Source organism: Abramis brama, assembly GCF_963993115.1.
Source record: "Abramis brama genome assembly, chromosome: 19".
In the NCBI taxonomy this organism is placed as follows: domain Eukaryota; kingdom Metazoa; phylum Chordata; class Actinopteri; order Cypriniformes; family Leuciscidae; genus Abramis; species Abramis brama.
Window position 1 is genome coordinate 1,489,271 of NC_139981.1, and position 24,515 is coordinate 1,513,785.

Here is a 24,515-nt window from a genome sequence, read left to right on the forward strand (position 1 = left end):
TAAACCCGTAACCTCTGCAACGGCAACTCACTTTCTGAACTATTAGACTCGGAGAAGCAGCAGTTCCACCCAAAGACTTCATCAGTCAGACTCTGACAGGATAAATAGGCCAGCGCACACATCTCAGCTCAAACATCATTATACTGAGGCACTTCACACACACAACATGGATCCATTGTGCCAAACGCCACTGCTTACTGCACCAAAATGAATACGCTTCAATATAGTCACTTTAGTAGAGGTTTTGAATGTATATGAGATTATGCTAAAAAGCTGATAATGTGCAAAGTCACGTAAACACCTTAAACGTGTCTTTTATCAGGGAAAGGTCATAAACACAGGCATGTAAACACCTCGATCGGCTCTCTGTTTACGTTCTGATGTCAAGACCGGGGATGTGCGAAATTGAGCTCGACAGCGATTAGACACGCATGGACGGAGGTCAACAGATTCTGGTTTATTTCTTTATCATTTAACGCCGTATCTGCATCAAAAGGCTATATTTATGGCAAACTCAAGAGCAATGGAATTTAAAATAAGCATTATAACAATTATATTTCACTGCATTGTTTACATTTAACATTATTTAACAATATTATCTCCATAAACAAAACAAAAATAGATAAAAATAACAATAGTAATAACAGTTATACAAAATCTTTCAATTTGATGTTTGATAAAAATTCTAATATTTAACTTTAAAAAAAACTTTAAAAAAAAGTTAATTAATGTACTTTATGAATAAAGACATTGCTTAATATTTAAAGCAGGACATTCCAATAGACTTACAAAAATCATATACAGGCATTTTTTTCCTTTCAATAAATATGTTTAGTCCGTGTGACCAATTCAACAACATATATATATATATATACAGTATATGGTCTTTTTTAAAGTTGTTGTGATGTATATAAAATATGTAATATGTAGTATGTATGTATATATATATACTGTATTTCACTATAACTCTTTCACTTGACAATGTAAATTCAGAAGAAATCTGTTTTATAAATATGATATTTTTGATTAATATTTTGCTTGCAAAAATTCAAAATACAGGGCTACTTTTAAATGGACATCAACATAAAAAAGGGGGAAAAAATATGCATTTTTCTACTAAATAGTTACAGCATCTACCAGAAATAACTAGATGAAATAAATGAATAGTTTCACTCCAATAAAAACATTTTTTAAAGAATTTTTAAATCAAGATACATTTTCTTGAGATGCACAATTACATAATATAGAATGCTCTGTGGACTGAAAAATGTGAAACAAAATGTAAAAATATCTGCCAATGGGGTCCGAAATAAGTTTTTAGCTTATTTTGACACATTTTTCAGAAAAAAAGATGCCATTCTGCAAAACCTTGCAGTGTTGTATAGTTTTGCACATCCTTAATCAACCATTATAAAGCTTTGCTTTATTAGTAACATCGTGAAGAAACAATGACTAAACCATCTGGAAAGACAATCGAGGATAAGACAATCGCTGTGACCAACAATGCAAGGCATAAAACAAAGCTCTCCTTCACCTAGAAAGATCTAGAAAGCCACAATGTCACTCACATACTCACTTTAAAAGCTCTTCTCGCTGTGGAAAATGTGACTGGAAATCACTGTCAGAGGTCTTGGGCTCAGCGAAGGAAGACTGGCGGGAAAAACAGCTGCATCCACTTTCCATCAGGCTTTCTGATGAAACGCTTCAGACTCTTATGTAATGAACACAGGTGTCCATGTGCACCGCAAACGTCTGCCTCCAGCTGAGCTCTCTTCATAACGCCAACTCTGACACTGACATCCGTCAGATTAAACCACTACATTTCCATGAGCAAGCGCTTGCACTGGCCACTTTGTGCTGAAACACAGGGCAGATTTACAGGCAGATCTTGGAGATGCACAGCACTGACTGGAAGTTATTCAGAGATAAAAACACAGCACTAATGTCAAGGTCATGGGTTTGATTCACACAAAACACACACATACTGATCAAATGTAAACCATGAATGCACTGCGAGTCACAGCGGATGAAATTAATGCAAAGCACATTCCCTGCTGAGAGACCAGCATGTGCTCTCAATCATCACTGACCAGCATTATCACCAACATGGAAACTCACACTGGTCTGAGCCGGCCTCTCAGTAGAGCTTCCTGAATATAACGTGATGCTGTTCATTGCCGCCATGTTGCTAGGATGTTGCCAGGGCTTATCTCTAAGATGTCCTGAGTGGTGTTTAGAATGTTGCTATGTGGTTGCTATGGTGTTGCCAGGGCTTATCTCTAAGATGTCCTGAGTGGTGTTTAGAATGTTGCCGTGTGGTTGCTATGGTGTTGCTAGGGCTTATCTCTAAGATGTCCTGAGTGGTGTTTATTATGTTGCTATGTGGTTGCTATGGTGTTGCCAGGGCTTATCTCTAAGATGTCCTGAGTGGTGTGGTGTTTAGAATGTTGCTGTGTGGTTGCTATGGTGTTGCTAGGGCTTATCTCTAAGATGTCCTGAGTGGTGTTTACAATGTTGCTATGTGGTTGCTATGGTGTTGCCAGGGCTTATCTCTAAGATGTCCTGAGTGGTGTTTAGAATGTTGCTATGGTGTTGCTATGGTGTTGTCAGGGCTTATCTCTAAGATGTCCTGAGTGGTGTTTAGAATGTTGCTATGTGGTTGCTAGGGCTTATCTCTAAGATGTCCTGAGTGGTGTTTAGAATGTTGCTGTGTGGTTGCTATGGTGTTGCTAGGGCTTATCTCTAAGATGTCCTGAGTGGTGTTTAGAATGTTGCTATGTGGTTGCTAGGGCTTATCTCTAAGATGTCCTGTGTGGTGTTTAGAATGTTGCTGTGTGGTTGCTATGGTGTTGCTAGGGCTTATCTCTAAGATGTCCTGAGTGGTGTTTAGAATGTTGCTATGTGGTTGCTATGGTGTTGCCAGGGCTTATCTCTAAGATGTCCTGAGTGGTGTTTAGAATGTTGCTATGGTGTTGCTATGGTGTTGTCAGGGCTTATCTCTAAGATGTCCTGAGTGGTGTTTAGAATGTTGCTATGTGGTTGCTAGGGCTTATCTCTAAGATGTCCTGAGTGGTGTTTAGAATGTTGCTATGTGGTTGCTAGGGCTTATCTCTAAGATGTCCTGAGTGGTGTTTAGAATGTTCCTATGGTGTTGCTATGGTGTTGTCAGGGCTTATGTTCTGAACAGTGTTGACAGCAAACACCACCAACAAGATTCTCACTTAAGAGCACCAGAAAATAGTAAATAACACAATGTAAGAACAGGATAACATTTATGCAGTCCATTAAACTAAACCTGAATAAATCGCATTAGTAATAGTGGCACCATCTTCAAGAATCTAAAATTCAGTCCCACAGTGCACTCTCTCTCACTCTCTCTCTCTGCCAAGCTACTACAGAATTCACTAGAGTCCCTCCTGTCGGAGCAAAACGCGATCAATACGGCCCAGTGACTCGTGATTGCTCTGTGTATTTTCAATGATCCAACAGAGATGTGTTTAAGCCATCAAACACCTTCTAATCATCATGCAACAGGGACTTCAATTTACACTGGACTGCGTGTTCTCAGCCCGGTCGATTATATCTGTTCCATCTACCGGCAACTCCAATTCTGTTCGAGCAGTCTTGCTACTATTTTGCCATAATAAGCCTCAAATTAATGATTAACCTTTGTAATCCAGCAAGCACATGGAAGACGGTGTGCTCTTGTCATCCAAGTGGCTGCAAGAAAGATTCTGCATTATCGTGTGCGGGAAAAATTGAGGGGTTTGTGAGCAAATGAGGCAGCGTTATCTGCACGAAGCGTGCTTGAGTATAATGAAGATGCATCTCGAGAGCAAAGAGTCTTTTAATAACAAAACAGACTGTTTCACTGTATTGTGCACGCTTTAATAAAAAACTGTTCACGTTTGCGCGCGTTAAGAGCCTATCCGTGAAGATAGAGGCAGTTATCTCGGGAATGCGAGGTGAATTAGCATGTGGTGCAGAGCGTCGTCCATTGTTTATGGCACTCTATTATTTGGTAATCAGACATTAAATGAGTCATTTCTCTACATTTAAACATTCCAGCCGGTGAGCTAATGGCTTAATCTGACCAACGTGGTTGATTTACCTGTTGTTGACTCTGAATCACCATTAGACGCACTATTCGTGACTGCAAATGAAGCAGGACATAATTTCTAAAAACATGCACTCTGACTCCTGAAAGGTTGACCATTCAGATATATGCATTAATATGCGTTTTATGCTTTCGCCACCCTGTGATATTTGCAGCGTGTCTGACGGTTGTTTCATAAGGGCAATGCTTATAAAAGGCTTGAGGCTCCTTTATCAGAGGCCTTCATCAGTTGATATTTCATATCTATCATATTTTTGTGTCCTTTACACATCACACTGTCAAAGCGCCTGACAAGCAACCTCCTTCATTATCTTAAAATCTCTAAGGACAAAAAATAAGATCTTTGCACAGTGTCTCATTTCAATGAAATAAATTTAAATCTAAATTAAAGCCTAATATATTCCACTCCAGGGGACAAGAGGCAGAATCAGGGCATACTTGAAAAACATGTCAAAATCAAAAAGTAAAAGTAAACTTTTAAAGTTCAGAAACTTCCATTTGTCAAGGGGTCATGGCTCACTGTTATGCCTATGCCAATCTAAGTTGGAGTAAGTAATTAAAAATCACCCAAAAAAAACTAAAAGATAAATCACAAAGGAGTTTTAATAAAAGGCCAAAACAACAAATAACTATTACCCAGCTAACACAAATATGTTTTAATGTTCCCATTAAGATATTAAAAGGTTATTTCTAAAATGTTCTCTGACCATTCAAAATAATAATAATAAATATGATGAACGTCTAATTAAAATATTTCAGGCGATGTGCCACTGTTTTGAGAACATAATTAAAGACCAGATAACTTTAAACGAACGTTACTGGAGGAACGTTTGTTCATAACTTTGACAGAACTACCCTGAAGGCTATATAAAGAATAACGGCGGATTCAAATAGATGTTTGCTTGAACAACTAGTCAAATAATCATCTAATATTATTTAGGAAGCTCTGTGTAGAGTTTGTCTGAGCCGATCAGATACAGTTACTAGAGGGTGTTCACATATCACGTGTTCTTGTATTAAAGGGGTGGTTGATTATGATTTGACTTTTCTAACTGTAGTTAGTGTGTAATGTTGCTGTTTGAGCATAAACAACATCTGCAAAGTTACGACGCTCAAAGTTCAAAGCAAAGGGAGATATTTGCTTTTAAAGAAATTGCTTTTTAAGGACTACAGCAAACGGCTGGTAGAGACTACACCACATTCCTCCCGGGTTAGTGACATCACCAACCCTAGAATTTACATAAACTCCGCCCCCAGGAACGCGATTTATAGATCAAAAACTTTTTCAAGTTTTTGAAAATTTTCAGTGCATGTGTGTGTGCGGTAAAAGAACACAAGCTGTTGTGGCTCCGCCCTCTGAGCCGGGAGCAGCAGCTTATTTGCATTTAAAGGAACAGACACAAAACGGTGCGTTTTTGCTCACCCTCAAAAAGTGACAATTTTAACATGCTATATAAAAATATCTGTGGTGTTTTTCAGCTAAAACTTCACACACACACTCTGGGGACATCAGAGACTTATTTTACATTCTGTTAAAAGTGCATTATACCACCCCTTTAAAAACAAAATAAAACAGAATCTTTAAAAGCTGAATATCTGAACCTTGACACTGATGCAGTACAAACAGAGCATTACAAGACTGAATTGCACGTTACAAAAAATGTAATACTTGGGTTTCTTCAAATCTCTAACCCTAAGCATAAGCACCACTAATAATAATTTGACCCTCGTGCTGCTGCTCAAGCACAGCCTTATTAGTGTTTACTTGAGTACGTTAAAGGTTTTCTCTCTGCTACTGAGGCAGTTTCGCTGGAGTCTTCCAGCTTTACCTTCTCCACTGTTCCATGAAAAAGCCTTTTATGAAAGCCTGAAAACAAAAAATAATAAATAATGAATCCAGTAACACAGAATGGAAAATCCAAGACGTGCAGCATAATAAAGTAAGCCGCAAAATCAAATGACTGCTGTTTCTATGAGCTTTAATCTCTGGGTAATTTCATTTCACACAACACAGTACTAAACACTGCAACACTAGAACAATATTTTGGCTCCTGCTTCTCGCAGGTATTTGAGAAACGGAGCCATTAAACACCCATCTATTGTTTAATTGTGTAGCTGAATAACAACATGTGGAATAAAGAGATAAAGAACAACCCAACATGCGGTAAAGGAGGCTTTCTCTCTGATCCGAAGAATAAAAGTCTTTTCGCTCATCAAGTGGAATGATAAATTCCCCCCATAATGCATCTGCCGCAGAATTCGTGATGAAAAAATATTTTAAATTAGGTGTCAAAAGCCTCATACTCAACAACTCCCTCTCAAACTGCACTCCAAACGCGCTTTCGTCCAATTATTTGAAAATGACAGCAAATTGAACAGAAGAAAGCACAAAGCCGTCATCCCGAGGCTCACATCCAGGAAGCCCCATCGGAATACATATACCATTAATGAGTCTGTCCCATCAGCGCGGCTCATGTGAGATCATCGGATGCTGTGCGAGTTTATGCGAGGAAACACAATCAATACACTTACATCCAGATGCACAGCACAGCCACCGTAAGACTGGCGACGGGAATCATTATTCTGGTTCCGATTTCAGTTCTGGTTCTTTAAAAGGATAGTTCACCCAGGAATAAACATTCTGACATCATTTACTTGCCCTTGTGTCATTCTAAACCCGTATGACTTGATTTCTTCTGAAGGAGATGTTGAGCAGAATGTTCACGCTGCTCTTTAACATGCAATAACCGGAAGCTCCAAAAATAGCTTTGTATAAACAGCACACCAAAGTTTGAGCCATTATGCATTCATATTTTTGCTTTCCAATAATATGCATGTTTACATACAGTATAATCAATACATACAGTATAATAAAAAAATAATAATAATATATATATACTGTATATATACAGTATATGTATGTATATTATAGATAGATAGACAGACAGACAGACAGATATACATTAATTTTTCAATTGTAGTCTTTAAAAAAGTCATCTGAAAATAATTAACTAAGTGCAATGTATTGTTGTCAAAACATTTGAGATGCATATCAATACTGAAATATCTGAAGCGCTTTCAATACTCATTTTCCGCAGAATAGATACACAATACCAGCTCTCTCTCTCATCTCTCCGACAGCGAGTTACACACAAACCCGCCTCCACTCACTCACTCACTCACTCACTCACTCGTTTCATTTACTCCGGATGAATATTGTTGCTGTCACAGGGCTTGAATTTCGGGGTGGGATTTGCAAGTATTGCGCATTATTTTACTCATTCACGCAGATTTTGAGCTCACACCCAAAGAGCGCACACATGAAGCCGCCTCTGTTTTTTTTTAAGGTTAAAAAGTCAAATTATGAGATGATATTAAAAATATCTATAAGGCAGTTTTTCCCCTTGGTATCGATGTCAAAATTGTGGCTTGTAACTTTGGAAAACCACTAGCCAGAGTGACTGATGAGCAAAAGAAAATTAAAGTCAAGCCCTAGTTACGGGTCACACTTTATTTCAATAGTCCACTTAGACATTCTACTAACTATAAGTAACTTTGCAACTACATGTAAACAAGCAGTATTACTAGACTGTATATCTGCTAACACTTTATTTTGCTTCTCCCCAACACATTCTGCTGACTATAAGTGTCTTTGCAAGTACAAGTCAGCTTATTCTGTTAACCCAAACCCATAACCTAACAGTCAGCTGAAAGGCTACTAATACTCTAATGAGAGTTAGTTGACATGTAGTTGCAAAGTTACTTACAGTCAGCAGAATGACTAAAGTGCACCGTCGAAATGAAGTGTAACCTTTGAATATGTACATTATACAGTAGATTTTCATTGAGTAACGACTTCAATTTGGGTCTGTTCCATAGACAAAGATACTGAACAGCTTCAGAAGAATGGAATATATATGGACCACTGTTTAATAGTGTACTTCTGAAGTTTGACAGGCCCTTTTTGACCAATTCATTGCAAAATGACCAGCTAATAAGAGTTGTGACAGTGGGAAAGATGCAAACAGATGCGTTTTTGTCTTCTTGTTTTCGCTTTTACCACATTCAATCTAATCTCACACTCACATAATTTTCATTTTAGCACAAGACAGCATCAAAATAATTCACTTTTGGTATTTTTTCAAATCTGTACTTAAGGTGAAGGTGGTAAAGAAAAGGCTTCAGTACTCTCATGAATAATTCAGTTAGGCTAAAATATGCAAATCTATGTATTAGCCTAGTTATGCTCCACGCCATAACTTACAGCACGTTATCTATTATATATGAACGAGAGTTGGAATGGACGACTCGTTGGCAGCTATAACTTCTCCGGGTCCCCACACACACCCTCGCAGAGCTAAAGACGCTGGATAACTTGTGATCCAGCTCCAAAATGCTAATGCCTACTTGACTAATAAATGACATCCTGTGAGAATTAGCTAGTAGTACGCGGATATGTCTTGCAGATATTAAAGACAATGATGTTGTTAGGTTTGGGAGGCTTGTGAGATGGACTGAGGCGAAGCATAGCGCTGTAGCTAATCCTTCCATTTTCCCTACAGGGCTAATCAGGAATCTGCTCCGACTGATCCCATCCATCTACATCTGAAGCAATTTAACAGAAAGAGTTCACGAGGAGTCTCAGCGGGCACCAAATGAGCCGAATCTAGGCCAAACTTTTTAAAGACATGTATGGCTAAGTTAATATGTGGGCTGTGGAGGAAAAATGTTTAACATGCAAAAGCAGGAACATTTTCACGAGCAGATGCAAGTGTTCAGCAACTTTCAGTTCCCAGCAGAGAATTACTGGCTGCTGAGAGCATGAGAACATCGGAAATGAAGAGATATAAGAAACTAAAATGGTAATAATCGTGCATATTATTGGCCATATGCAGTTCATGGTAATTATTAATACATGTCAATGTTTGTGTGTTACAATGGTGTTGCAATGGTAAAACTTAAAGCACTGGTGTTGGTAGCGATGGCAATTTACATACATTTCCATTGATCGTTGTTTAAATTAACCATCAATTAACTGATTAAATCGTTAACCTCAACCTCTTAAATCCAAATTGGGGGGCACTACTAAGGTACTTTACAATCACTTGCTTAACCAACACAAAGTACGTGTCGTTTTAAAGCCTAGAAGCTTGACGATGTGTGGATCACAAGGAGACATTTAACATATTTTTGATGTTTTCATTTCGTTCTGTAAAGTAGTAAAGGGGAAGGGATTACTCGTTCACTCGTGCTCTGCTTCGCTTGACATGAACTGCAACAGTAGGAGCGTTTCCATTACAGATTTGCGCAAAACTTTCGCGATATTTTCTAAATGTCGACAAAAAGTGATTGCGAAATGACGGCGTTTCCATCAACCGATGTTATGCAACTAAAACTTCATTTGTTCCTCTCGCAATAATCATTCCAAAAATCATGGTGACGGACGTATGTATCCCAGCCGCTGCACTGGGCATTATTATTAATCAAAGGAGACGTGTGTGTGTTATCCAATCATTAATGGCAAGGAAAGACCCTTATAATTGTGAGCGGCTCATATGAGGAGTTTCTGGGTGTTTCTCCCTCATTTCTGCTTCGAGGTCTTGATTGTGGCATTTCTTTGAGGTTTAGAATCCAGTATTCCTGTAATTCTTTCGTCTTTTATGAGTTTAATAAAGACCTCTGTCTCGTATTCTGTCCAAACACACCGCGTCATCCAAGTCAGGTGACCTGTAAATGCGCAAACACTGTTTCCATTGCAGTTTTGCGAAATATTTCTTTTTCGAATTGCCTGAAAAACCTCCTCATGCGAACGTAAAAACTTATTTGCGATAAATGGGAGTTTTTGCAAAATGTACGCGTTTCCATTGGGCGTATTTTCAATTCGCGCAATTTGAAGGGTAATGGAAACGCCGCTAGTGACATGCTGCTTTGCTAAAGCAAGAGGACTTCCAGGATCCAATCTCCGATCTCACTCTCGCAGTGTTTTACAACGTCATTTGAAAGTTTAACCAATGGAAACTGGATCTTGGGTGTAGTCAAGTCAAGTCAAGTCCCCTTCATTTATATAGCGCTTTTAACAATACATTGGGGGGGGTAGGGATGATGTGTAGAGACCAATCAGACAGCTGGAGCTGGAGCGCGCTTGGATTGGTTTAATTGCTCACATTGACAGGTCTTGATTTACTGTGCTGGATGATCGTCACTCATCAACCAGGGTCTTATTACTTGTTATGTACTTTTATTGAGCCGTTTACACAAGTAAGTAGTTCTTATGTTTAGTAAAATCACTTTTTTATTGTTTAAAGGGTTTTTTGGACGCTTGGTTAGGGGAGAGTGGGGTGATTTGTGCCAGGGGGGGAAGTTGTTCCACCCTTGTTTCTGGAAAATCATAGAAGAAATTGGTCATGTGACCACATAATTTTGAAAAGCAATCACTTTTACTCATCCTCCAAAGAAGAGAGACACATGGCATGAGAGTTAAGCATATTTTAGTGCAAAAAACTGTTTTTTCCCTTTCAAAGTAAAATTTCTATGATTAAGGTTTTTTGATTGTAGTGTCTGACCAATTATAGACAAGTTTGAAAACATTTCACACATGTTTTAGTGCTTTAGTAGGCTACACAATGAGTCTATACAGTTAGCATGATGTTAGCTCTTAACTGCTGGATCATGCTAGTTTTTCAAACTTGTGGGTCTGGGGTGATTTGTGCCAAAGGGCCTGGGTTAAATTGTGCCAGATCCAGACCACCTAGACCTACACACTCACAGGGGATAATCTTGAGAAGTGAGGAGATGGGCATGCCTCATCATTGTTTTACTTGGGCCTGCCTGCTATTTGTTTAATTTAGCTAACACTGATTTCAGTTTTGAGTTTGCACTATGTTATTAAAGAGAAAATTTATTCCGTTTTTAAGTGGCCTATGTCACAATAGGATGTTTAGAAATTAGCCTAGTCACTTTATTCTTATATGTTACATAATTGACAGACAGCGCTATGTCAACAGGCATCTATTGCCAAAGCCTTTTTGCCTGAAATGATTCACAAATATCATATATTGTGTTGCTATGGTGCTCTAAATGGTTGCTAGGGCGTAGCTTGATAGCTTCACAATGATCCTGAGAGACTGATTGGTCGTCTGAGTAAAATGAGCCCGCCCCCTTGTCTCTATGACACTGTGATCCAGAGTTATGTTCAATACAAAATCCCTATGCAATTGACCATAGTAGGAAAACGCATGCTATGGTATTCCAGGGTGATAATATCTAAATAAACCTTAAATGAGTAATTTTGAATTGAATTTATCTTGCTTTCATATAGAATTACGGTTCATAACATTAAAATGTTCTGTTTTACTTCAGAAATCACTGGCACAATTTACCCCCAATGTATTCCCCCGAAGGCACAACTTCCCCCGCACCAGGGGCAAGTTGTGCCATGAGACCACTTTTTTTCCAAGAGCTATATTTCTGAAACAATTTATTTCAGATCCAAAGTTATTGTTCTCAGGGATGCACCACATCCTGAAATATATGTACATCCTTAAGTTGAAGGCATTACTGCCATGGCCTCACTTTAAAGTCACTTTGAGTAAAAACTGGCACAACTCACCCCACTCTCCCCTAATTATGTTTCAAAATAAACGGCTTGCCGACCTAATCCGTTGCATGGCTGGAAGACAATTTAAAGTCTCCCTGTAGTCAATTATTGTATCCCTTAAAACTCATCTTTGATCACCAAAATTACATATTTAAATGTTTTTTCCTTGAAAAAATGTCTTAATGCCTTAAAATATCTTGAATGAAACCCGACACCCTTGCCTCATTTAGTATGCGTGATTCTATGAATATGCAAATGAGCCCCGCCTCCACTCACTCACTCAGCTCGGAGATCCACTGGTTGACGATCACACGTTGATCTGATTGGTTACAAGGTAGTTTGTGTCGTCAGAAACACCAGCGATTTCAAAGTGTGTTTTTGAGACTGTCTTTGGTTCACTGCAGTTTTAAGGAGAAAATACTCAGCAATGGAGTCGACTTATGAATTTACACATGGTTTGTCTTAAAGCATATTAAAAACACCACATGGACACATAAACAACATAAAAAAATAAAAATCAATTAAACTATCGACAATTAATCATTAGCATCCCTAGGTGCTGGGTATGCCATGATTGATTAGCCAATGCCCGACAGTTGTTGCAGCATTTGTTGTTTATAAAACAGCAAGGTGCACAAAACGCACCGCCATCTGCGGCCGAAACTGTGTGCTTAGCTTCTTTTGGATGCTGAAAGGGTCCATAAGTCAGAGAATTGGGCTCACACAAAGGCTGCCTTTAAGCACTGTTAGATCTGAGAGGAAAAGCAAAGAGCATCCCTCAGGGGCTAATCTGTATTTGCCCAGTTCAGCATTAACCATATAAAAGAGAGTTCAATAAGTCGCAGAACAAAACTCAGCTGAGAGCCCTGACGTGTCTGGCCTGAGGGCGTCGCATGAGTTACACACCGCCAGCAGCAAGAGCTCACACACCCATGACAAATGACTCCTCTAGTCATGGCATATTATCATGCTCTGTGCCCGTCTCTGAAGAAGCCTGCCAGGTGCAGGAACATCTCATTCCTGTAGCACTAAAATATTTTGATGTATTATTCATTTAGGGTGTAGTCCCTCTCATTGCAATGCAAAATGAGTTAAATGAGGCGAATCTCACGAAACCTGTCACAAACACGTCTAGATCATATTTCACCCCCCGAATCGAAGGAAGAAAATAAGATATTGTATTATGCACAAAGAAAATGAAGCCTATTTTAGGAACAGATTTTTTTTTTTTTTTTTTTTTTGCGACTTACATGCCAATAAAGCACTAATTTCGTGGAAAAATATTCTCATCCATGTAATGCAAACAAAATAATAATTTATTATTTCAAATAAAAATGCACTGAATAACACTTTAAAATAATGCTCCATTTTTTAATATTAGTAACTACATTAACATGAACTAATAGTGAAAAGTACTTCTAAAGCCTTAAGTATTCAAAATTTTCTGATGCATTATTAAAATCAAAAGTTGTATCTAAGGTTCATTAGTTAACTACCTTAATTAACATGAGCTAAGAATGAACAATACTTCTACAGCATTTATTAATCTTAGTTGATATTAATTTCAACATTTACTAATACGTTATTAAAATCAAAGGTTATATTCGTTAACATTAGTTAATGCAGTGAACTAACATGAAGAACAGCTGTATTTGTATTAACTAACATTAACAAAGTTTAACTAATATAATAACAGATGTATTGCTCATTGTTAGTTCATGTTAGTTAATACATTAACTAATGTTAACCTTATTGTAAAGTATTACCAATATTATTTAATGGACATGAGTGGACATGAACTAACAATGAACAGTTGAACTAACGTTAACAAAGATGAATAAATACTGTAAAAAAAAAATATATATATTGCTCATTGTTAGTTAATGCATTAACTAATGTTAACTAATGGGACCTTGTTGTGAAGTGTTACCCATTCATGCTCACTCTTCTTCTGATTTTGGGGTGAAACATGACCAGGACATTTTATAGTGCGATTCACCCGAGAAGAGACTCGAGCTAAAACAGCAGATTTAATACAAATTGGCTGGCAAGATTTCTCCCAAAAACCACCAAGACATCTGGAGCGCAAACTCAATCTGCTCCTGGAACAACTGTACGTCTGTGCGTCCTGACTCCAGCAGGAGAATATTAATTATCAGCAGACATTAAGGCCTGCAGATTGAATCTGGCACACATTAAAGTCGAGCATGTTACCACGACGGACCTCCTGAGGGGAAAGACGTCTACATTTTCTCTCCCAAAAAAGAGCAGAATACATTTACATGCTTAACAATGTGCCATTCCCTCAGCTAGCAATTTTCCTCTTTTAATTCAACTAACACAATCTCATCAAATATTAATATCGCTCTTGAGTCGTCTCTAACGCAATGCAAGAGAAAATGAAAGGACGATTATGGAGGAATAAAACAAATAACTAAAAATGCTTCCGTTCGAATGAATCCAAGCGAGCGTGAACATGATCCACTAAGATTTGCTGTTATCAAGGACGCAGTGCTTTGCATCTTCATGTTCGGTCTGGTATTATTAATGCAATTTTGCTTTCCTAATCATGTCTAACAGAAAAATACATTTGATGCCGTTTTCAATTTAGCACAGCATGTTCTTTTAAACACAGCAAATTTCTTTCTGTAATTAGGTAATTAGCTGTTCTAATCTCGAAACTTTTAATCTAATAAAGGAAATGCTTGCGTTCCAATGCGATTCATGTCATTTCTGTCTTTCTCTCTGTAATGACGGCAACTAAACAAAGCATGAGAGAAATCGTTTGGTTGTCTCCAAAACTGTGAAGCATTTACAGCACTCGGTGAAGTATGAAAATAATGAGTAAAGTTTTCTCTTTCCTTGAACATTCGCTTGGCCCGCACAACTAGTCTTTGGCCCTGTGTTCAGAAATTCATAATAATCTGGCCAAATTTTAATCTACCGCAAGTGATGTAACTTTATAACCGATATAAACATTGGAGTAAACCTCAACCCCTGCCTTTAACTAAAAGCAGTGTTTATGTTCTCTCAATAGTGTAGTTTAGTGGGTTTCTCTGTGACATCTGCAGCATTACTGCATTCACAACAGCGTGCGACTCGTGGACATCTCAGCACTCGTGCGTACCGCTGGGACACGGGCTTATTTTAACCATTCCCCTGGAGACAGATCAAATCCAATGCTTTCACTGCCATTAAAAATGAATCATATGTGGCACAGTTACATTTACTGTACTTCAAACAGAATGAGCCATGGGTTGCATTACTGCACTTAATGAATTAGTTCACTTCAGAATAAAAAATTCCTGATAATTTACTCTCCCTCCACGTCATCCGAGATGTTCATGTCTTTCTTTCTTCAGTCAAAAAAGAAATGAAGGTTTTTGAGGAAAACATTGCAGGGTTTTTCTCCATATAGTGACTTCAATGGGGCCCAAATGTGAGTTTCAGTGCAGCTTCAAAGTCTCGACACGATCCAGCCGAGGAATAAGAGTCTTATCTAGACAAACCAGCGGACATTTATAACAATAATAAACATTTATATACTTTTAACCACAAATGCTGGTCTTGCGACTTCACGCATTAACGTAATCACGTTGGAAAGGACAGGCGGTGACCTGACGTACGGCGAAAAACTCGACCGACATCGTTGTTTTACCTTTTTATTAACTTATTTTTTTATAAATGCCGTTTGACTTAAGGTCCTTGCACACGGAGTCCGAATTTTTTGCATGCATTATTTCGTATTCGTGATTCGGTGGCTCTGAAATGTCAAAACACCATTCAAAACGCTTGCTATACGGATGCGAAAAACGCAGAAAATCAAACCTGATCCGAATTTTTTTATGACGGACGAAAGTTTCGGAGGCAGTGTGCAAACGTGAATGACAAAACATGAGGTCGTATTTATTTTTTAACGTGCGAAAATTTCTGATGCGAATTTTAGCCTTTAGTCTTTGCACGTTCACTTTGTAAACACTGGGTCTGTTCTTCCTCCTACGTCACGCTAAGATAAGATGAGATAAGACTCTTATTCCTCGGCTGGATCGTGTCGAGACTTTGAAGCTGAACTGAAACTCACATTTGGACCCCATTGAAGTCACTATATGGAGAAAAATCCTGGAACGTTTTCCTCAAAAACCTCAATTTCTTTTCCGACTGAATAAAGAAATACATGAACATCTCGGATGACGTGTGGGAGAGTAAATTATCAGGAAATTTTAATTCTGAAGTGAACTAATCCTTTAAGTGAAAGCCTGCTTCAGTAAAACTGTAAGAGCCGCCAGCCTTCCCAAGACAAGCCAGAGGGAATCCAAAAATAAACAGGCACTCATTCTTTTAATTAAAGGTGAATCAGTTGGCCTGTGGCAAAACGCCCCGAACCAAACTCCAAACAAATCATCCATTCTTAAACAGTTCAATACGAGATGACAGCGGGTTACGGCCCAGGAAAGGAGTCTTGGGATGCCTAGAGAAGATTATTGAATGGCTCGATCTGTTCTTTCAATACCCTTGCCACTAACCGTTAAACTTCAGGGGTCCTGTCACATCTCAGCCCATCTAATCGGGGTGGACTTAAACAATGAGACAGGGCTAAACCGAATGCACCTGCAAATGAGAACTGATGTAGTGCGTATTGCCTCTACCTGTGTGATGAATGGCTCTGAGTAAACTATTGGATGTGCTCAGAAGCGTGGACAGCTGGTGAGGGATTGACACGGGAATACGGTGTCTGCTCATTCCCGTTTTCCTGTTAGACCTTAAATAGCAGCCCGAGACAAAGCAGCACTACAACAATCCAGGTTTCAATTACATGCTGATGAATTCCTGAGACATTAATGAGGAGAATTAAGCAAAGAAAGTGCATGCACTTGAAACCGCAATGCTCAATATCAGACCGGTTTCAATGACTCATGACTCGCAAAACTTTCAACTTTATGCAAACGGATTTGCTGAACTGGCATATTAGAAATCCTTTAATTGCCTCGAGGCAAGAAAAAGCATCAATTGAGTGTTTACATGCATGGATCCATGTGAATTCATAATTTATATAAGGAAGTCCATGTTTGTTGCCTAATATGTTTAGTTGAATTGCATACAGTATGAAAGTGATAGAAATGATAAATATTCAATATGCAAAGTAATGCAAATATTGTGAAGTATTGTATAATATAGTCTTCCCTATCAAAAGTAATACCACTATGGAGCTTTTTGTATTATTTTGGAGTACCATGGCACGTTAATATGATAATCATCCAATACCATCATATACACATCAAAATACCATTATAATACCATCTTATGCCATCACTGGTAATGCCTAAATAATTTTTCTGAGAGGAATATAAACAAATCATGAGAAAACAATAATTGACTATGGCTGTTTTGGTAATATCTTGTTTTATTGGACATGTATTCATTTGGATCACCATGCAAATAGCATGGTATATGAATACATTAATCCTAAAGTGCCATGGTATTACCATCACTGTACATCTACACTAATTTCTTGAAAATATTAATACAAAACAATCATGACTTCAGCAAGAAATCGATTTGCAACGGTTTCCATGTTATTTTTACCATCACTGCACCATATACTACCACTCTACTAATAAGTATTAATACAACACAATAATGACCTCAGCAAGAAAGCAATTTAACAGTGTTTCTGGATACTGTACCATGGTTCTATTTGTAGCACCATGGTATTTCCTTGCGTACATGAGTACCATGCAAAAACGAGGGTAAATGAATATGGTAATCATATCAAAGTACCATGATACTGCTACAGTACTAATAAGTATTAATACAAAACAATCATGACCTCGGCAAGAAAGCAATTTAACAGTGTTTTTGGATATTGTACCATGGTTCTAATTTCTTTACGTAAATTGAAGTACCATGCAAATACCATGGTACATCATTCAGTACCTTAATGTACAACCACAGTATTACGATGCCATCACTGTACCAAGGTACAGTACTTTTAAAACCCATCGTTCTAGTATAAAACATTTAAAGCAATTATTTCCCGTAGTAAAGCATGATCCATAAATCCCGCACACGTCAGTGTTTAATGAATGTTCTGCAGGTGAGAGAGAAACGCACCTGTGTTTCCTCGCGAGCGTCGAGCTGAGGAATCCATCGCTCCGCGTCCGGCGCGCGTCTCTCTCGCGCACACGGGAACTGTTCTGGTCTAGAGCTCGGTTCGGTTCGGTTCGGTTCTCTCACTGTCGTGTCTCCTCTCGAAGTGTCGTTTCCTCCTAAAGAAGAGCGGAACTAAATCACATCACTCCTTCAGGTCCAGCAATGCTGCTTCTCCACACGCGCTGAGCGCGAGACTGACGAGCACACCGAGAGAGACGCGCGCGGAGTTCACTGGCTATGTGCGTGTGTGCGCGCGACCGTGTCTGTGTGTGTGTGTGTCTGAGGGAGGAGTCGTTTTGATGCGCGCACAACTCAAACAATCTCAGTATGTAAACTATTAAATATTTCACTGGCGTTCATATCCCAGTTCACAAGGGGCTTACTTGTTTTTTTTGTTTGTTTACACTGTAGTCGTCCAGTAAAGATATCTCAACGTGCTGTGAAATACCAGGGTCAAACACACGTCCAGGTCTATTTTAAGACCAGAAAGATTTGATTTTGATCACACTAAATCACATTTTCCATTCTAAATCATGTTTGTGTAATGCAAAAAAAAAATAAAAAAGATAAAAACTTATTTATTTATACATTATAATATGCATATTGCCAATCTGATGATAACCTGATAAAATTATTAATTAATGCATTTATACATACACTCTAAAAATGCTGGTTGTTTTAACCCAATTTTGGGTCAAATCTGGACAAACCCACATTTTTTAATTTAACCCAACGGCTGGGTTTGTCTTTGTTCATATTTGACCCAAGTTTTGGGTTGAAACAACACAGCATTTTTAAGTCAAGTCAAGTCAAGTCAAGTCAAGTTTATTTATATAGCGCTTTTCACAGATAACAGAGGGCCTAACACAGATCCCTGCGGCACTCCATAATTTACTGGAGTTATGATCGATTTTTCTCCATTTAAATAGACAAAATGGTAGCGGTCAGATAAGTATGATCTGAACCAACTTAATGCTTGTCCTTGAACACCAGTATAATTTTAAAGTGTAATGATAGTATTTTTGGCATTAATTAATCATTGAATGATTGTATTTTACTGAATACACAACAAAATAATACTGCATTAAAATTTTACATTGAAATGTTCTTAATTGTCATCAAAATAATAATAATAAAAAAAGTCTGATGATAAATGGTCTTGGTCTTTCTTTCGTTTTTTTTTTGTGCCTAACTTAAGATAATTGCAAATAATATATACAAATCTTAATCCAGCCACTGGTAACACAATTTTCGTAAATTACACAAAAATACCTTCTACTGTAATGTAAGGAATTCTACTGTAAGGAAAACTCTGCGCATGCGCCGTCGGGCCAAGTGGTAAACTAAAAAGACTATGTTAAACTAAAACGTTCCTATATGCAATCTATGTCATGTCTGTCATTTTGTTTCGTATTGAGCCTATGCAGTTAAAAATACATTTTTATGTCACACTTGAATGTCACACTTCTCATACTGACACTGAAAAGTGGCATTGATAGCAAATGCAGAGATGTTGTAGTAGATGAAAAAAGAAATGCATTAACACATCGATGTGAGGCATCCGCTGCACAGCCAATACAGACAGATCATTCACCAGTCATTTAAACTATTGATTTAAGCAATAAACACTTACTAGACTTGTGCATATAGATTCCATAGCGCACAGGTTCACTGTCGTCATCCATACGCAAAGTATTCTGTGAGCTGCTTACATTCGTTTATTGGATGGTTTGTAATATGTAAAGCAGTTGTGAGGCCTCGTTGACTGTAAAAATAGATAAACAAGATTCAGTATCTCATTTAACATCCGAGGCTCACACTTTATGTGTATATCAAAATGAGTCAATATGGCTGATCAATATCTTTCCTGTCCAATTTAGTCACTATCACAAATCCTTTATGTGTCTCCCTTGGCATAGATCATAACTAACAAGTGCAAAGCAGCCTTTATGTCTTCTTTCTTTCTTTCTTTCTTTCTTTCTTTCTTTCTTTCTTTCTTTCTTTCTTCCTTCCTTCCATCCTTCCATCCTTCATTCCTTCCTTCCTTCCTTCCTTCCTTCATTCCATCCTTCCTTCCCTCATTCCATCCTTCCTTCCCTCATTCCTTCCTTCCTTCCTTCCTTCCTTCCTTCCTTCCTTCCTTCCTTCCTTCCTTCCTTCCTTCCTTCCTTCCTTCCTTCCTTTAGCTGTAGTTTTATTCATTTATTCAGGTATACAGTAAAACCATCTCACTGTAAATGCCCTCTGGAAGGATGGGAAAGGATGGGATATTATATGAGATGAACGCATGCATTTGTAGTCATCCTTTTTTTTTTTTTTTTTTTTTGAAACCATGAATAAAGCTTTCAAATGGGGTCAAATGCACCCAGGAGTGATCTCATAACATATTCAATCTTTCTTGTTTCCCATCCTCAACCCTGTTCCCAGAGTTAGCAGGAATATGTGTCATGAAACACGTCTGTGGTGAACGGAAAAGTAGAGGGCAAGTGGAGGCCACATTCATTTTTCAACACATCACCGCCGTCGTGAGGGAAGTAACATCACGAAGACTTTGACTGCTTCAGACTGAACGCGGTTCGTAAAGCTGAGGATGGTCAGTGCGGACAGAATGCAGTCAGAGAACATTTTGGCAGTCAAGTGCAAACTGAAAAATATATTAGATGAATGATTTTTAAAGTCATTTTATCCCTTAAAACTCATATTTGATCACCAAAATGACATATTCAAATGTTTTTTCCTTAAAAAAAATAACTTGAATGTAACTCGACACCCTTGCCTCATTTAGTATTTGCGGTTCTATGAATATGCAAATGAGCCCCGCCTCCACTCACTCACTCAGCTCAGAGATCCACTGGTTGGCGATCACACGTTGATCTGATTGGTTACAAGGTAGTTTGTGACGTCAGAAACACCAGCGAGACTGCAGTTTATTTATTTATTTAGGACTGCACAAAAAAATTTAATTGCAATTATTTTGTCATATAGCCTACTACAATTAAACTGTGATATGACATGAAAATGCCTCATATTGTTGCTTTTGAAACTAACCTCTTTCAGGGTCTCAATTATTACTATTAGTAGTAGTACTAGTAGATTTAACTAATTCTAAAAATTAAGACATAAATGTATTATTGTTGTAAATTACAGCTGTACAGTAAATTAAACAATTTAGAGATTAATTTATATGCACATTTCTTTTAGATTAGTTCACTTTACATTCGCTTTTGATTTGTTTAACTTTTCTGATATTCTTATGAAGTTTGATTGACAGCTCCTGACGGTGATACGGTGACATGTAAAGGAGCAGCGTGAACATTCAGCTAAACATCTCCTTTTGTGTCCCACAGAAGAAAGAAAGTCAAATGTTTTTGGACCAAAAAAATGATGTAAATTCCATTTTTTGGGTGAACTATCCCATTATATTTCAGTATTCTGCGATGATCAAGTTATAACTGTTATATTTCACTCAGATGAATACAAAAAGTCTCTGAACTGAGACACTGAAGGCTTCATAAATACTCAATGCAGCAGCTGTATGCATGAAGAAAGCCCCAGATAACCGTAATAGCCTCACACATCAGACAGCAGCGCTCAGGGCTGATAACACGCTTCTCTCCATCCCTGAGGCTGTTGTCAGAGATATCTCTGATGAAATGCACTGGCCGCACTGTGCACATATGTGAGTGATTCGGATGGATTGGTGACCGTAATCTTGCGTGGCGCAGTGGTCTCAGTAGGAGGATTCGCCCTGTCTTGAGCGATAGCCGCTCAAGACGCAAAGCTCTTCTCAATTTTTCATTGGAAATACAGGCAGGCAGAGTTTGGCAATACCTTTGGGAATGCATTTGCTCATACTAATGGCTGTTTCTTGGAAATACTGACGGAAAAACGTCAGGCAAAGTGAAAGAGAGGTCCAAGAGTATTTTTGTGTCCAGATAGAGCAACTCTGATTTTACAACGTTGTTGCTGTTTTTTGACTCATGCATCAAATTTTTCACTCAAAAATGCACATTCTGTCATCATTTACTCTAAATCTTGTCAATCCTGAATTACTTTTTTGTTATCCATGGAACATAAAAAAATACTTTGTCTAATGTACTGGTTCCATGAAATTGCAATGAAAGCTTTTAAGCATAAAATAATTTTTTTCCGCCACTGAAAAAAAAATAAAAAAGGCAATTGCAAATTGAAATCTCGAAATTCAAATTGGGAGAAAAAAAAGTCTTACTTGCGATAAAAAAAAAAAATCAGACTTGCGATAAATAAAGTCTGAAATGTGAGATATAAACACGAAATTGTGATAAAACAGTCCCAATTGTGAGAAAAAAGTCTGAATTGTGAGAAAAAAGTCAGAATTGCAATAAAAAAAGTCTGAATTACGATAAAAAAGTCTGAATTGCGAAATATAAACACAAATTGTGAGAAAAAAAGTCAGAATTGCAATAAAAAAGTCTGAATTACTATAAAAAAAAGTCTGAATTGTGAGAAAAAAGTCTGAATTGCGAGATATAAACACGAAATTGTAATAAAAAAGTCACAATTGTGAGAAAAAAGTCACAACTGAGATAAAAAAAAGTCAGAATTGTCAGAAAAAAGTCTGAATTATGTGGGGAAAAAAGTCAGAATTGCGAGAAAAAGAGTCGCAATTATCTTTTAAATTGTTTTATTCCGTGGTGGAAATAAGATTCCAGTTTGGAAAGATATTTAAAAAATATTCCTTTAAAAAAAAAAAAAAAACTAATCTTCTGATTGAATCTTGGCTGTATGCCTGATATCAACATGCGCTGGTGTCGATCGTGATGAATGCTCAGACCTCACTGAAGTCTCAAGGTCGCAGCTGAAGGGATGAAGGGTGGGAATGATTCTGGGGTCTACAACTGAATATAATTTAATCAATGCATTTTACATCTAAGTGAGTCATAAAAATAATGAATCTATAAATCATGCTTTGTTTAGTGTAATATTTCAGTCCCCTCCGCCCTCTGTAAATAAACAGTTTGATCCTGCGCTCCGCTGCATGTCCTGGAAGTAAACAGATGTCAGCAGACGCGGAGAGCGAGTCACGATGACAGCAAGAAATGAAAATCTCACCACAAAGAAAAGAAAAGGAAGACAGAAGCAGTGTAGCGGCACAATACATAGAAAATAGTGTTATAAGAAAGGCGAGTTTATGAAACAAGTCATATTTACAGGAGCATCATGACAAGACGGCTGAGACTATACACTCTAATATTAAACATTTAGAAGAATATTAAGTTTTAAGATGTATGTATTTGAATTGCATACAGTATATTCTGTAATTTCAAGAATATATATATATATATATAATATTTTTACTATATATATTCTTGAAATCACAGAAATATATACTGTTATATAATTTTTTTTTCTGTATTTGAATTGCATACAGTATATTCTGTAATTTCAAGAATATATGTATATATATATATATATATATATATATATATATATATATATATATATATATATATATACATATATATATATATATATATATATATATATATATATATATATACAGTATATATATATTCTTGAAATTACAGAAATATATACTGTTATAAAAAAAAAAAATCTGTAATTTCAAGTTTAAAGTGAGTAGAAAAGTAGCATTTAAAACAAAAAGGTAAGTGGTCCAGATTAAATTACAGTCAGTTTGCTGTAACCCACACCTGTGACGATCGGATCAACTGAGAGTTTGTCTTTATTCCCATAAAATGCGATTAGACATCAGGATGAGCTCGTATTTCTGTAAACTTTCTATTCTTCTTTTGTTTTTAAGCAGTAAAGCGCCACTAAAATATGGGTCTAATTAAAAGCCAATTAAAAATGGATGGTGTTTACAGAGTGGACTTTTATCTTTAAGCTCCTCTCAGATAATGCCTGACATTTAATGTTTATTTAATAGTTTCTGTTTGGGAATGAAATGACCTGAGAGTGTGGCGAATGTGTTTATGTCTCCCTTGTTACAGGAGAAGCTTTCAGACGGCCGTCATGTCTCTACTGAGAGTCGAACAGAACAAAACTTTGTGTTCTGAAGTGAAGATGGGATATAAATGTCCCTCAAAGCAGTGTTATGTTGAATTTATATTCAAAATAAGGAGTTTTTTATATTTTGATTTAAAAACAATTTTTTTTTTTTTTTACATTGTTAAACTAAAGAAAATGAGAAATGTTACTAGAAAATAGTTATTTCAGTTAACCTTTATTTTAGTTCAAGTAAGGAAAATGTTATTTTTTTATGGTTTTAGATTTAGTTAACTATTATAACCTGCTAGAAAGTAATATTTTATCTACATGAACAGATTCACTTCTGCTTCATATTTAATCCACTGATGTTGGGGGTCAGTTTATATACAGTCAACCCTGTTGGGTCACACGTTTAGATAATAATTTTTCATTTTAATCTTTCGGGCATTAGTATATTCATTCATTCACTATGAGTTTCCAAAAAGAGGTTTTCGCAATAATGCATAAAAAAGAAATGCATCTTTGCATTCGTAAATGCATTTACGAAATGCATTCGTAAAATAACTACTTTATTCTGAGTGTGAAGAACATTTTAATAACGTTTTTCTACTATATATGGAATGGAAAGATTCAATGGATGTTAAAGTTTCTTCATGGAAC

The 24,515-nt window shown here is 37.2% G+C and overlaps 1 protein-coding gene across 3 annotated transcripts in view; it reads right to left on the bottom strand.

Annotated features, from left to right (window-relative positions):
* The window catches only part of hs3st1l1 (heparan sulfate (glucosamine) 3-O-sulfotransferase 1-like1), a 47,229-nt gene extending 29,122 nt beyond the window's left edge, over window positions 1-18,107 (bottom strand). Inside the window, exon 1 of one of the 3 annotated variants that reach the window (XM_084092373.1) lies at window positions 17,826-18,107. The gene's annotated coding sequence lies outside the window, so the exon portion shown is untranslated. Of the gene's footprint in view, window positions 1-1,576; window positions 1,677-17,825 lie in introns of those variants that run through there. The other 2 variants (XM_084092374.1, XM_084092375.1) reach the window with 2 other exon arrangements.
* Window positions 18,108-24,515: the final 6,408 nt, after the last annotated feature.